The sequence below is a fragment of the Bidens hawaiensis genome, unplaced genomic scaffold (assembly GCF_021521415.1).
Source record: "Bidens hawaiensis isolate Kalapana, Puna unplaced genomic scaffold, B.hawaiensis_p1.1 tig00081114_1, whole genome shotgun sequence".
In the NCBI taxonomy this organism is placed as follows: domain Eukaryota; kingdom Viridiplantae; phylum Streptophyta; class Magnoliopsida; order Asterales; family Asteraceae; genus Bidens; species Bidens hawaiensis.
Genome location: NW_027503765.1, coordinates 16,901 through 32,010, shown reverse-complemented (window position 1 = coordinate 32,010; position 15,110 = coordinate 16,901). Strand labels below are relative to the sequence as shown.

General features: G+C 33.6%; 1 pseudogene; it reads left to right on the top strand.

Moving 5' to 3' along the window:
- The first annotated feature begins 2,757 nt into the window (after nt 1-2,757).
- Nucleotides 2,758-13,666, top strand: LOC143607318 (BTB/POZ and TAZ domain-containing protein 1-like; annotated as a pseudogene).
- Nucleotides 13,667-15,110: the final 1,444 nt, after the last annotated feature.

The window sequence follows — 15,110 nt, the reverse complement described above, 5'->3', positions numbered from 1 at the left end:
AGCACATGAAAGGCAAAAGGGTAAATAGACTGTCAAAAAGGTCCTGAAAAAGCTATGTCGTTAACAAGCGACTAGATCTCTAGAACACGTTTAAATGGTAATAATTGGTTCATGGCTAATCAAATGAAAAACAGGCTATACGGGTTAGGGCTGCGTTTTATAGGAACTAGTTCTATAATCGGGTTAGTTTTTAAACTTGGTTTATGATTCAAAACCAAATTGTTTAAACTTCTAAGTAAAGGTGCAAAAAAAAACCCGAACTCGTAACCGGACCGGAAAAAAAAACCAGGAACCGGTTTTTTTATACCTAGGTTCTTAATACTCGAACCCGACCCTACACGTAAGGTACAAATAGGGTATGCATTTTAGTACCAAAACCCGTACCCGAAACGGACCCGATTTGTACCCGTTAATACCCGAAAACCCCGGTTCCATACTCGGAACCGGGTTCGAAACAAGCTTTTTCAAATACCCGATCTATACCCGAAATTACCCGAAAAATAACTGGAAAATACCCCAAAAATACCCTTAAAAAGTGCAACCTCTAAAAAATTCCAATCTATACCCATAAAAACCCGGAAAAAAATCCGAAGAACCCCGAACATATGATTTTTTCAATACCTAGAAATAGGGTATTCAAATACCCGTCCCGAACCCGATACATAGGGTATGGTTTTTAGAGGCAATACCCGGACCCGAACCTGGCCCGGGTATTGCTAATACCCGATCATACCCGAACCCAGGTTTTTCTAATACCCGATTTGTGCACTCTACTTCTAAGAGTATGCAGTCCTTTATTTTTCTTTCGATTTGTGTGTTTAGCCCAGTAAGCCCGAGAAACACCCGAGATAGCCCAACTAAACCCAATAAACACTTTGGCCCGATTTAGTCATGACACCCATTTTTATCCGTAACCTCCGACCTCCGTATTTATAATTTTGGAATCCAAACATTAAAATTCTGAAACTTCAATTAATTAGGTTGCAAATCTAACAACACTTTTACACAACAATTTTTCTTATATTATTTCCAAATTAAACATATGACATCATATACACCATTGTTTTCCAAACGGCCACATCATTGCTAACCTATTAAAAGAGGTGCCATTTAATCACACTTTTTAATTAAAAACTGTATTTTAAAAGCCTAACTTTCTTTAATTACATTTAGTGACGGTTTAAAAGCCTAATTTTTTTCAAGAGCATTAAACAAAGAACATGTTTATTGATGGTTTATATATCGAACACTTTGAAATGTAAACACGACACTTAACGATATGTAGTTAAACAAGTTTGGGTTTGGACTTAACTAATTCCTTGTCTTAAACATGTTCACATGTTTAAGATCTGTTTAAATAGGTTAATCATCTGCTAACCTGTTAATGACCTTATATTATTTTTTGTTTTTCTTTAAATAAAATATATGCACTACTTAGTGGATGCTATGATTTGATTTAAAACCTTTCTGAATTTTTGCTTCAAGTATGTTAAGAATTATATAATAATTAAGACTTTTATGAATTTTGACAACTTCTGTCTCACTATAAATTAATGTGATATTTTCGTTTCACTAAACAGGTCGTGCTATGTAACATACTTTTAAACATGTTTGTGTCTTAGGGGTTGTTTGGCAAGTGCTAACCATTAAGTGCTGAACCATTAAGAGGTCTGAATGATTAAGAGGGCTGAACCACTAAGATCTGAACAAGTTAAAGTCTGTTTGGTTGGACATCTGAATAACTGTACAAAATGACTATCTTACCCTCTGAACTATTTTATGCTAAATGAACTGTATCTTTTTGTTTAAAACTAAAAGGAAAAGACAAAAATCATAGAAAATTCAAATTGCACATTATTACTTCAAAATTCATGGAAACATACTAAAATCCAAATAGAAATTAATACTTGTTTACAATTTTAATTTTATTAATTTGAAATTAGTCGAGTAGTTATCTCGTCACGCAAAGTAGTCATATACTCAACACCTTGTGAACCCCATTCTATGTCATGAACGAACTCGCCATCACTTTCATCGCCTTGTATTTCAGAAAAGATGGTGTTCTCATCATAGTCCAAAAATAATTGATCATGGATATTGCATTTCCTTATAAAGTTATGGACAGCAAAACATGCAATCACTATGTCTCTTTGTATTGGAAAAGAAAAGGGAGCAATTCTCTTTAGGATTGGGAATCTAGCCTTCAAACCGGCATATGTGCGCTCGATAACATTTCCGAGTTAAGGGCTGGGAGGGATAGTAGATGAGAAAGACTGATTGGCAAGCAGCACTGCAGCAGCACCGAAATGGAATGAGGTAGGCTGATTGGAAGGTTGAGGTTGGGGAGGGATAACAGATGAAGAAGAAGCGTGTATTAGGTTAGGGTTATTGTTGTCCATGTTCTCATTCTGACTCTTTATGTATCTGAGCGATTCAGATGTTTAATTTTTCATTCAGATGAAATTTTTAAACAAAACAAACGGTCTGAATCTGACCGATTCAGATGTTCAGGTCTGAATGGTACCATTAGGAGCTGAAACAAACAACCCCTTATAGTCTTAAATACTTAATGCAACGTAAGAAATTAAATTACGTGAAGTAGTTGGAATTGAATCGAATTGTCAAAACATTTCTTCAAGGACTAAACATGCACACTTTTATCAATCATGGTTGGCTTGGAGCTGTCTATAAATAAAGTGAGACATCACAACTAACATAACCTCTAAAACCTTGGCTAGCTATCACAACTGTATCTGCCGTTAATAATTTCTAGCATCATGTATAGCATATCGCCATCCGACGATGTTAATTCCGGTGATCTTACGACCGAGAACTATATCCAGATTACAACGTCTGGTGGTCGAAGTATTCCGGTACACGCTAACATTCTGGTAATATACATATATTCATTGTCTCTCGTAGTTTTGAGATCCTGCTTATTGTATTTTAATGAAATTATGATTTGGTTGCTATGTGCATTCAGGCATCGGCTTCGACGGTGTTCGAAAGCATAATTGATAGGCCACGTAATAAGCATCGAATCTCTGAGAAAAGTATTCCGATCCTTGGCGTTCCGTGTGACGCCGTGGAGGTGTTCGTCGGATTTCTTTGTTCCGGCAAGTGAGTTCCCAGCCATTTTATTCATTTACTGGTCATGCTATAGCTACACCATTCCAATTTGGTTTCATACAATCCAACGGCCGGTCTACAAACACTCGTTTTGATAAAAAAGAAAAAGAAAATCAAACTTAGAAAATGCTGTTTAGAATGTCAGTTTGAACAATATTTGAACGGCTGTTATAACCATTTGGGATCGAATTTTGAAAATTATTGGTTAAAATGTCCGTTTGGTCGATATCTGTTTTGACCATAGATAGTCAAACTTTGAAATTTTTTTAACCGTCTAAATTGTATGGGATTAGATGTCAAACGCATGTTTTATAACCATTATTTTATATATTTGGAGGATTTATTTACATGCTAGCCGTTGAATATAATATTTATTCAAGTGAGTTCCCAATCATTTTATCTAATTTAACACTATCAAACGGCCATTCATCAAACACTTAAAACGATTGTTTGATTAAAAAATGTGAACTTAGAAATTATTGGTTTAAAAGTTTTCACAACATCCAGATGATCATTCTAACAAAATGGGTCAAACTTTAAAAATTATTAGTCGGTCGTCTGAACAATTTTTGGGATTGTTGTTGTAGTCATACGCGATAAACTTTAAAATTTTTGATCAAAATGACCGTTCATCTGCTATAAAAAAATTTGTTTGAAGCAGTGTGAGATTAGATATTAAACGACGTATATATTATAGTATATACTCCCCCGTCTCATTATAAGTGTCATAGTTTGAATTTTCAAGTCTTTCTTTTCAACGTTGACCGTAAATATTTTTGTTCATGTCATATAGTACTTGATGAAAATTATATCAATGTAAAATACGTTTAAAACCCAATCCATTCATATATTTTACATCAAGTATTATATAACACAAACAAAAATATTGTCGGTCAAAGTTAAATAAGAAAGACTAGAAAAATCAAACTAGGACACTTATAATGAGACGGATGGAGTATTATAGACCCCAATAATAATAATAATTATTTTATGTATTTGGAGGATTAAATTACTTACATGCTAGCCGTAGAATATAGTAATATTTGTTCAAAAACATCTGCACCGTCCAACCTTTCTACACCTTACACATCTGCCACCGCCCATAAGCGATGGTTGAAACTTACTCCACCGCCGGCCACCGGTTGTTCCGGTAATATTTGAACAAATCAACGCCACCAAATATTAATATAATAATAAAAACAAGTAATATATATTATTGAGATGACAGGTGCACGGAGGAAGATATGGAAAACTACGGGGTTCATCTACTGGCCCTATCACATGTATACCTGGTCCCACAACTCAAATCGCAGTGCACCAAGGCCTTGATCCAACGGTTATCAATTCATAACGTAGTTGATGCGCTTCAACTTGCGAGGCTATGTGACGCACCTGATCTCTACCTCAAATGCATGAAGCTCGTGTCTAATAGCTTTTATGCCGTTGAAAAAACTGAAGGCTGGAAATTTGTTCAAAACCATGATCCTTTCCTTGAACTCGAGATTCTCCAGTTCATCGATGATACTGAATCGGTACGTACTGAATACTAGTCACTTTCCATTTCGTTTGCCTTGAAAATTACCTTGGGCATTACTTAAATTGTGTCGGGTTGGAGTATTGTGACACTTAAAACGTATCAAACAGGTTGGTGGGTATAATCAAATAAGTCAACCAAAACACGACTTGTTTATAAAGTAGGTTAGATATATACCAACACAAAACTAGATTATTTTCGAGTCACGCGGAAGTTGTCAACCACTAGGTTCCAAAGTCTTTTACCATAACCATAAGTTTTCCAGTAAAAGTTCTTATGGTAAAGAAAAGATCAAACTGAAATTTGATCTGTTCAATATTAATTCTCAGAGGATGAAGATGAGCAAGAAGTGTTGATCAGTTTCTATAATCGATGATATAATGGAAACAAGGAAATATGTAATACCTGATAATCCAGTGATGTTTGAGATTGACATCTTCTTAATCTGATCGAGTTCCCCTTTAGGGTGTATGGTTAGGATGGAGATTAGGTGTTCTTGATGAACACGATTTGAGAGAGAGAGGTAGGGGATGATTCTTATGGTGTTATTATTCATCATTAGTTATTAACCTCTCTAATAAGCTCTCTATATATACACCCAAGGGGAAACCCTATTAATGTTAGTAAGGGTAATTCCGTCCATCAAGGATTTACCAGTTATAAACATAAGGTTATTTAGGTCAATGATCAATAATAAGATAAATAATTATAAGGGCCATATATAAATATATATAAAATATATTTATTCTAACATTCTCCCACTTGGCCTAGTAATTATTTATTATGAGCATTAGATTAGTCTGATCAGAGGTTAATACTCATTTTAGTTCTAAACCCAAATTGCAGCAGAGAAATACAGTCGTTGAATCAATATTCGACTCAGGACCCCCATTAATCATACTACAACTCAAATTTAAAACCTAACTTTAGGATCAAATTGACAAATAAGCCCTTACCGTTGATTTGTATAATTAGTGTCTATACGTCTTTAGGCATGCATGAACGTATTTAGAGACAAAACAAATTTTCAACGTATGAGGAAAAATTAATAATTAATCATTCATAGTACGATACGCAGTTGCGCTTGGTCATTGGTAAAACCCGTCTCTATTATTGGCCATTTAGGAGACTTATGGGTGACAGACCTTTAATTAGTGGATCCATAAGCATATCATGAATGCATTCGATACAAAAGTTTAGTTTCCTCTATTTGTTCTTAAGTCATAAGCGAACAATAATTTAGACTTGTATCGAATTCTAATGCAGCTCCGCTTGAACTGTTACTGTTCAAGAAATAAGGGTAGCTGACTTTATCACAATAAGTCTTCAATATTGGATTTATATGAAGTTAATAAATTATGAGTCAACTGATAAAGTTTTCCAACAACATTTAGTGACACGTTGCGTTATGATCAGCAACATATTATGTCATTATAACTTAGGTCGTTGTTATCAGTTAGTTAGGACTCCTTCATGAGATAGTAATGTCTGCTGACATAAGGATATACCCAGAAGTTGACAAAGTTAGAATATTAGTAGTCAGCCGTTTTTTTTAGTTCTCACTTCTTCTTCTTTAAATTATTGTGTCTCGTTTCTTAGAGATATTGTGATATTTTATCAGATGCTTCACAATAGAAATAATTAGTCTAGTGTTTAGCAATGTGACCAATATCTAAACGAGTATAGATTTGAACCTTCTTAAGGCATCTAATTAATGATGCATAAGGAAATAATCTCATTTATCCTATTAGCCTCTAAAGGAGAGCAATATTGTATGTTACAAGTGTAAGGACCCGTTTCATGTAAAACATATAAAACTAATGAGTCTATCTCGGTGTATTTTGATAACTATTAAATAAGAGGTATCTCCGAGATTGATTAGGTCAAGATATGCGTTAACAATACTTTGACTCATGTAACATATACTTGTCAAAAGAATGTCATCTATATAAGGACAAGTTTACATTAGTTGCTCCCACTCATCTTGAGGTAGGTAAATCAATCCACTTAGTTCTTGATGAAGAGAGTGCATTATGATTTCATTATTGATTCTTGCATCAACCCATACATGGATTTTATTGACTTACAAACTAAGTGTTCTTAACCTTCAGTTTAGAACTTACAGGTTATTTTACGAACATGTAGGCCAGTGTTAGGGAAAGTTGTTTTAATGTTCATGTAATGTAGCTCTAAATTATTATAAGCTACTAGAACAGTGATGATCCTCAAAGTAACCTTTTGTAAGACAAGGAACTAGGTTCTTTGATAATTTATTCCCTCTTGAGTATACCTTTATCAATCAATCATACCTTTAGTGTATTAACGTTATTCATTCAGATTTAGTTTAGTAATGACTACCTTTTAGGTAATTCAACCAAATCCCAAACGTTATACTATTTTAGAAGATTGATTGATACTAATGGTTTAATTAGAAGAGGTAGGATCATTAAACCTTCCAAAATCCATTTAATCTTTAGTCAGGTAGGGTACATAATCATCAAAGTTAGTAGGCCTTTGAGACCTAGATGACCTCCTGAGTTGATTATTGGGTTTATAAGGAGTTTCATATTTTCAGGTATATTAGGAGCAATATTAGTTTCTAAGTATGTAAGAGTTGGTGCAGTATGGTGTACAAGAGGTGTAATCGGAGTTAAAGTAAGCGACAATCTCTCCCCCCGCGTCTTGTACTTAGCCAAGTTATGATAAGGACTTTTACTGCTCCTACTGACCTTAGAAATATGTAAGAATTCAGCATGCTTAGGGTCAACATCAGAAGACCAATAAATTCTAATTGAGGATTATATTAATTAGTCTTGGTAAGAAATCTAAGTTTTCCCATATTTAGGTATCCAACAAAATTTGTTAGGAGTAGCATTAAATGTTAAGGAGACAAGATATAATGGAGCAGTGTCTTATACAAGGGATGTTTTATGAGGTAGATTAAGTTGTTTCTCCCCCATCTCTTGCATATAAGGACACTCAGTGCTCTCACTGATCTTTTAGGCCTCTAAAACTCCATACAAGTTTTGGCGATTCATGTCATAGGAAACTTTCATACAGTTTAGACTTGATTTCCTTATTGTCCATATTTCATAAGAAATTTTAAGGACATATTTAGAAGGAATACTGATAAGTATATATGAATTGATTTCTTTAAAGAACTTGTCCAGTAGGAAACAGATTAGATACAAGTTGATATTCTTCTAAGCTCCACTAATAGCAGTGAATTTTAACTTATGGTGGACCTCACTTACTCCCTTTATCCAGTTTATATTTAGGGCATTTAACACATGCTTTCAAATCACTAAGAATGAGATTTAATGGCAATTCATCCTTTGTCAACCGAGTCATGATTTCTCATGAAAATTTTGGTCTTAATGGATGAAGTACGTAAGTCTCATTTATCTTTTGTTAAATTCTCATTTCTATGATAACAAAAGGTTGTGAAATTTGTAGCATCGCTTAGTTTTATCTTATAAGGTTTCTATTCAGATAATAACGACCGATAATATGATAGTTTTAGTTAGTAGTGACTTTGTTTTGGTCATTTAAAACCTTATAACTGTCAAAATGTAGCTTTAGTATTGATACTAAATTCTGAGTAAACTCTAGAATGTTTAAGGTATCATAAAGCTTAATACAAAACAGCTTTTATGGTTCTTACAACCTTAACATTAAATGAGTCACTGACTCTCATCTTAATTATTATCGATTTCTGATAAGGAAACGTATAAAACTAAACTCAACTAACATGTGTTAATAGGGATATTAATATTAGTGGAGTTAAATATCATTAATTGGTAACTACCTTTCTTAGCCAACTGTTCCCTTGAGGTATGGATAGTCTCTTTGCTCGTGCCTAGTCTAATGGCATGATTTTGCAGTGAGACTTTCCCTTTGAGAACTTAGAGCTGGAAGCAGTACTTGTATTTTGTTTCAAGACTTTAGAACTATCCTCTTTTAAGGTTTAGTGGTAATAAGGTGAATAACATTTGATTTTCAATTTTAGGCATTCCTTTTCCTGTACATATATTGCTAGCAACACACTCAGTTTCCTTTAGTACTTCTGAGTGTTATAGTTGATTCTTAAGGCATCTAATTGTACTGGTGGAAAAGTAATACACTGAAAAGACTTCATTAAGTTCCATGTATAAGCTCTCAGTTTATGGGTCATGGAATTAAATATTAGGATGTATTCACAAATGCCAATTAACCTTTTTATTTAGAATTAGAGTGTTTTGCATGCATCTTAGGAATTGTTTTGATTCTATTATTTCCATAGAAAAAAAAAAAACGTTAGTCTTAGGAATTTTAGAATCCGTAATTGCTCACCTGATAGGAATCATGTAAGGAGTTCTTGATTATCATAAGAGACATATTTATTTATCCCACTGATTATGCTCAAGTGTTTTTCTGTAATACTTTTATCAGAATGAGCAGTAAGAATTTCAAGTCTTTAAGGATAATCAAGACTCAAAAGGGCAAATTTTATAAGACCCTTTTAGAAGCAAAACTCTTCTTAGGTTTTGTAATAAGAGTGGATGATTTAGGTTTGAGATTCAAACTTTATAGAAGAATTTTAGAGTGATTTATGTTATAGGTAATCTAATAAGGCAGACTGAAATTAGGATCATTAATGAAGGATCATTAATGTAAGAATCATTATGAAGATGTGATAATTTTAAGTATAACACCAAAATTAATTTTATTATACTTAAATAAAATAGATCACCGTTGGGCAGAAAATGTATTATTTAAGTATAAAATTCTTGTGCGAAAATAATTGTAACAAATCACCGTTGGGCAGAATTGGAACAATCAAGTTGTTATGCACAAGGTAAGTTTGCAATACATAAATGTAACAAATCACCGTTGGGCAGAATTGAGACATTTAAGGTATTTAAGGCAAAGTTAATGTCATTTGAGTATCTAGCAATTTTAGGATACTCATCTTTTAGATGACTATGCTTAGTTAGACTAAAACAACTTTGTTAAGCTACCACATCACCATTGGGCAGAAGTGAACTCATGAAGTGTTGTTTAAGTTAAGCAAAACTAAAGTCATGCGAATGTCTGATAATGTTAGGACATACACTTTTAAGTGACATACTTAATTAGACTTAAATAACAATATTAGGTTACACATCACCGTTGGGCAGAAGTGAACTATAAGTGTTATTTAAGTTAAGTAATTTAACGGAGCAGGGCCCCTTAATCAATTAGGTTATATATAAGGGTTTCTGATCATTTCGCAACATGTAAGATATAAGTAAAGTTGCGATTTCTTCGAAGTGATGTTGCGAATTTGGTTAGGGGATTTTAGATGTTGCGAACAGTGCAGTCATAAGTAATGTTGCGATTGATGTTTTATAAGAGATGTTGCGAATGATGTTGTTATGAGAGATGTTGCGAATGGAGTTGTTGTGATGTAATCAGCATTGTTGCGATTTAAAGCACTCGCAACATAATTGTTGCGATTAAGAGTACTCGCAACATCCTGTGATTTTATGGGCTGATCGCAACATCAATAGGTAATACTCGCAACATCTTGCAAAATTAGCTCGTCGCAACATCTTAAGTAATACTCGCAACATCTTAAGGTTCGCAACATTAGTGACTTTTCGCAACACATGTCCCTTCGCAACATTCTGTGATGCTAGGTTCTGATCGCAACATAATTAGTGGACATTCGCAACATGTTACTCGCAAGATAATATGTAATTCTCGCAACATCATGCGATTTCGCAACATTTCATTTGTTGCGATTAGAGTCCAGTTGTTGTGAATAGATGCCTTGATTCGCAACATTAGCAGAATTCGAAAAGAATAATCAACCTGATAACCTTTTCCTAATTTTAAGGGATTTGGGAGATTCTGTTATAAAGTTTTAGATTATCTCAAAATTTAATAAGATTTCAAAATTATATCTTTTATCTTATTTAAAAGATTTTGAAATTAAACTTAGAGATAATATTATCTCTTTAAAGTTTTAGATTATCTCTAATTTTAATAAGATTTCAAAATTATATCTTTTATTTTATATTAAAGATTTTGAAATTAAACTTAGAGATAATATTATTTCTTTAAAGTTTTAGATTATCTCTAATTTTAATAAGATTTCAAAATTATATCTTTTATTTTATTTAAAAGATTTTGAAATTAAACTTAGAGATAATATTATCTCTTTAACAGATTTCATTTTCCCAAGTTAATCCTAATTAAGGTTAGTTTTCGAAAATTATGATGTTCTTCAAGAACATCTTCGAAAAAAACAAGAACAGTTTCAAGAATTTTACGAAACTGTTTTCGATTATATTTTCAGATTTAATACTGGAATCGAAATCTGAAAGTTTTGTAAAACAGATTTCGAAAATAATCGGGTTTTTATAATGAACAGGTTTTAATCAGACCTAACAATTCGTTAGAAGTAATACGAACATCAGATCCAATCAGTTTTATGATGATGATCAAAACCGTAAACATAAGGGTTTTAATCAAAAACTCGTTTCCTATTTTAATTCCAGTTTTTATGGACATCGAAGAAACTGATTAATCAACATCATGCTCTGATACCACATGTTGATCAGTTTCTATAATCGATGATATAATGGAAACAAGGAAATATGTAATACCTGATAATCCAGTGATGTTTGAGATTGACATCTTCTTAATCTGATCGAGTTCCCCTTTAGGGTGTATGGTTAGGATGGAGATTAGGTGTTCTTGATGAACACGATTTGAGAGAGAGAGGTAGGAGATGATTCTTATGGTGTTATTATTCATCATTAATTATTAACCTCTCTAATAAGCTCTCTATATATACACCCAAGGGGAAACCCTATTAATGTTAGTAAGGGTAATTCCGTCCATCAAGGATTTACCAGTTATAAACATAAGGTTATTTAGGTCAATGATCAATAATAAGATAAATAATTATAAGGGCCATATATAAATATATATAAAATATATTTATTCTAACAGGAAGAAGATAAAAGAACAAAACATGTATTTTCAGCTGAGTGAAGCCATGGATTGTTTGGAGCACATTTGTACCGAAGGTTGCATAAACGTCGGACCACACGACAAGGAACCGAGTAAGAAGATGACCCCATGTAACAAGTTTTCAACATGTCAAGGCCTGCAACTCTCAATCCAACATTTCATGAACTGCAAAAAAAGAATCAATGGAGTCTGTGTTCGGTGCAAAAGGATGTGGCAACTCTTCAAACTCCATGCATCCATATGCAAATCACCTGACTCTACATGTAGAGTTCCTCTTTGCGGGTAACAAATCATTCATTCTTGATTTAAGTCGGTACATACTCGTAATAGCTGTAATGGGTGAGATAGATTTGACCCGAATGGGATCGGGCATGGGCGGACCTACGTGTTAGGTTGGGGTTGGGGGGGTTACTTTAATATTTATTTTTCCTTTTTGGTGTTATTATTTTTATGGGAAAATCTCGATCGCACTCATTAAAATTAGCATTAAGTCATGATGTCGACCTAAAAAAATAATTTTTGGGTCCGGCACGGAAAGGATTTGGGTTCTAGAAGATAAAATTTTGCATGTGAAGAAAGAGTGGTTACAAAGTTAATTAGGTGCCATATTGCAATAATGTTGATGGCAAAATGCATTCATGTAGAGAGGTAGGTACCTTAAAAAGCATGCAACTTGTGTTTCAGTCAACTACTTTATGAGATGTTCATATTCAAAAAAGGACAAAAACAATAACATATGATTTTAGAGCATTCATAACAACAAACTCATGCAAACCATCATATTATCATCACATCATATTTCAAACTTTTTTCAAAAACCCTCGTTTCTTTCACAACAACAAATCTTCACAAACCTTATTAAAAAAATATTAAATATGTATGCACATGTGTAATATTATATGATATGGGTGTGTAAGAGAGAGAGAGGGGACCCATACTCCAAGTTTGCAAATTCAAACTTAGAAAAATCCTTAATTCTTCACAATGGTGAAGTTTGGCTCCTTCAAAGTTTACAAGTTAGCCACATAGATTTGGACATTGGGGTGTGTAGCCCATTGTGAATGCTTTTATGAGAGGCAACTTGAACCCGACCAACATACTACATTTATACAAATAGAATTTAATCCTCCTATATTCATTTATATTTGACATTTTGCTTATCATCTTTCAATTTATAAGCCATGTTTTTCATTTTGGCTATTGTCGACTTAAATTAACTTTCAAGGCGTAGCGTACCCGTAATCGCTTATTTCCATCTTATTATTGGCAAACTATTTACGGTGTCTCATGAATATTCTAGGAAGGGTTTTTCGTAGACATTAAAATGAAAGTTGATCCCACATGATTTTTTTCTTTGATTTTTATAACATATCACATATGAAGTATGAACTCATTATTAAGAAGGCAGCTGGTCTTTTATAAAGTTCTCTTTACATGTTGGGTGCTCAACTGTGCATGTGTAATTGTGTATGGTAGTTAATAAGATCAAGTCACTTTTTAGTAGCTTAAACTAGATATGTTAGTTATGTTTATTGTCGAATGAAATGAAAGAGATTATTTGATATTCCATATTTATGACTGATTTAACATAACATACATTAAGTAACTGAATTGTTATGACAAGTATATATGACATTAAACATATAAGGTTAGGTTTTGAATGTGACCCATCATGAATTGTATTTAATTTGACCGAGCCATTTCATTAATATTGTAGGCGATTCAAGACACGATGTAGAGAGGAAAAGAAGAGGAGGAAGAAGAAGAAGAAGGAAGAGGTACAATGGGAGTTATTGGTTCAAAAAGTGGTGTTAGCAAAAGCCACGTCGTCTTTATTGTTGCCCAAGAGAAAAAGGATGGAAGAAGAGCCAACACCGGTATGCGGGGATGCCAATGAGAATAATAGTTATGGCATAATAAATTTAGTTTGTTGACTATAGCAATCAATGAATAGTTTGATTATATTTCTTTCTAGGAAATAGCAAAAGCATGTGTTTGTATATCTTGGGTGTGGGCATACCATACATATTTATATATATTGTATCATTGTTATATTTTTGAATTTTTTTTCAAGTGGTAATGGAGAAATACTTTTATGGTTTTAACTTTTAATCTATTATAAATCCACATACGGTTTTAGTTTGATGGCAATTGTTGATATTCAAGAACTTCTTATCAAAGTTTAAAAGAATTAAGATTCTTCTTATGTTCAAACATCAGATCGAGTTTGGAACTATCTGATTTTGTTATTCTTATGCACTAGATGAATCTTCTATCAGTTGTGAACATGTTGAATTCATAATGAATACATGTGAAGTTTGGTGACTAGGATCTATAAACACAAAAATATATATTTAGATCATAAGCTCGATCTTTGTAATTTTCATTAGCTCGGAAATTACAATACTCAAATCTCTTAAAGATATAACCCACAAGCTCGGGTATATATACTAGTTTAAATATGAAAACATAATTAGACTAAAATACAAACTACTTATCATACTCAAATACTTTTTTTTTCATTTTGTAAGATATTTCATTATATAGAAACATAGATATTACATCAACATAGCAGGTAGGCGGGCAACAAGCTGCGCCGCCACCTCTTTCTGAATTGCAAACCCTAACCTGCTAAAGACATACCCCTGCCCCTTTGGAGTCGACACATTGCTATGCACAACCCGTTGGACCCTGGTTAGGAAACGGATAGCTTCCGGTGCCAAGGAGCCAAAGGTATCAAAAGCCAAAGGGACAAAAACATGTTGGTTCTCTTCGCAGGCTTTAGCATGTTTCTCCATCTTCTTCATTTCAGCCCTTTTCAAAGCTTGCCCAGCTACAAACCCATTATCCCTCAAACCAGCTAAGGGAGATACCCCTGTGAGGTCAACACAAGCGTGTTTTCCCCCGGCCCAACCAAAGACGAGCAAATCTGCCGGTCGTAGAGTGGATCTCCCTTCCGTGGGGTCTGTAAGGAAGTTTACGGGGGCTTCCTTTTTAGCTGATATCCCAGCTCGTCTTAAGATGTCCCAAAGAATGTCCCGCACCCAATCATGTCGGTATTTGAACCCAGGCATCTCATTGCAATGAACCGCATGCTCTCGGCGCTCAAATACTAATTAGTAAAAACATATTTAAATAATAATTAATAAATAAATTCCTTGTTGTCCAAGTCATTCGCTCGACTTGTTCACCAAGTAATTTATTCCATGTTAACCAAGTCGCGTGCTCAACTTGATAAACAAGACACCAACTCATCATAGGCTCGATGAGTCGGCCCAAAAGAAATTACGTCCAACAACATGATCATCAGTATCAACGTGTTCTTATAAGTATTCGTCCAAACTCTCGGTCTACAGGGTAACAAAATATTAAGCTTTCTGCAAAATAAAAAAATAATCGTTTTTTTTTAAGTGTAGTAGTTGTACCCAGGAATATTTGACAAAAT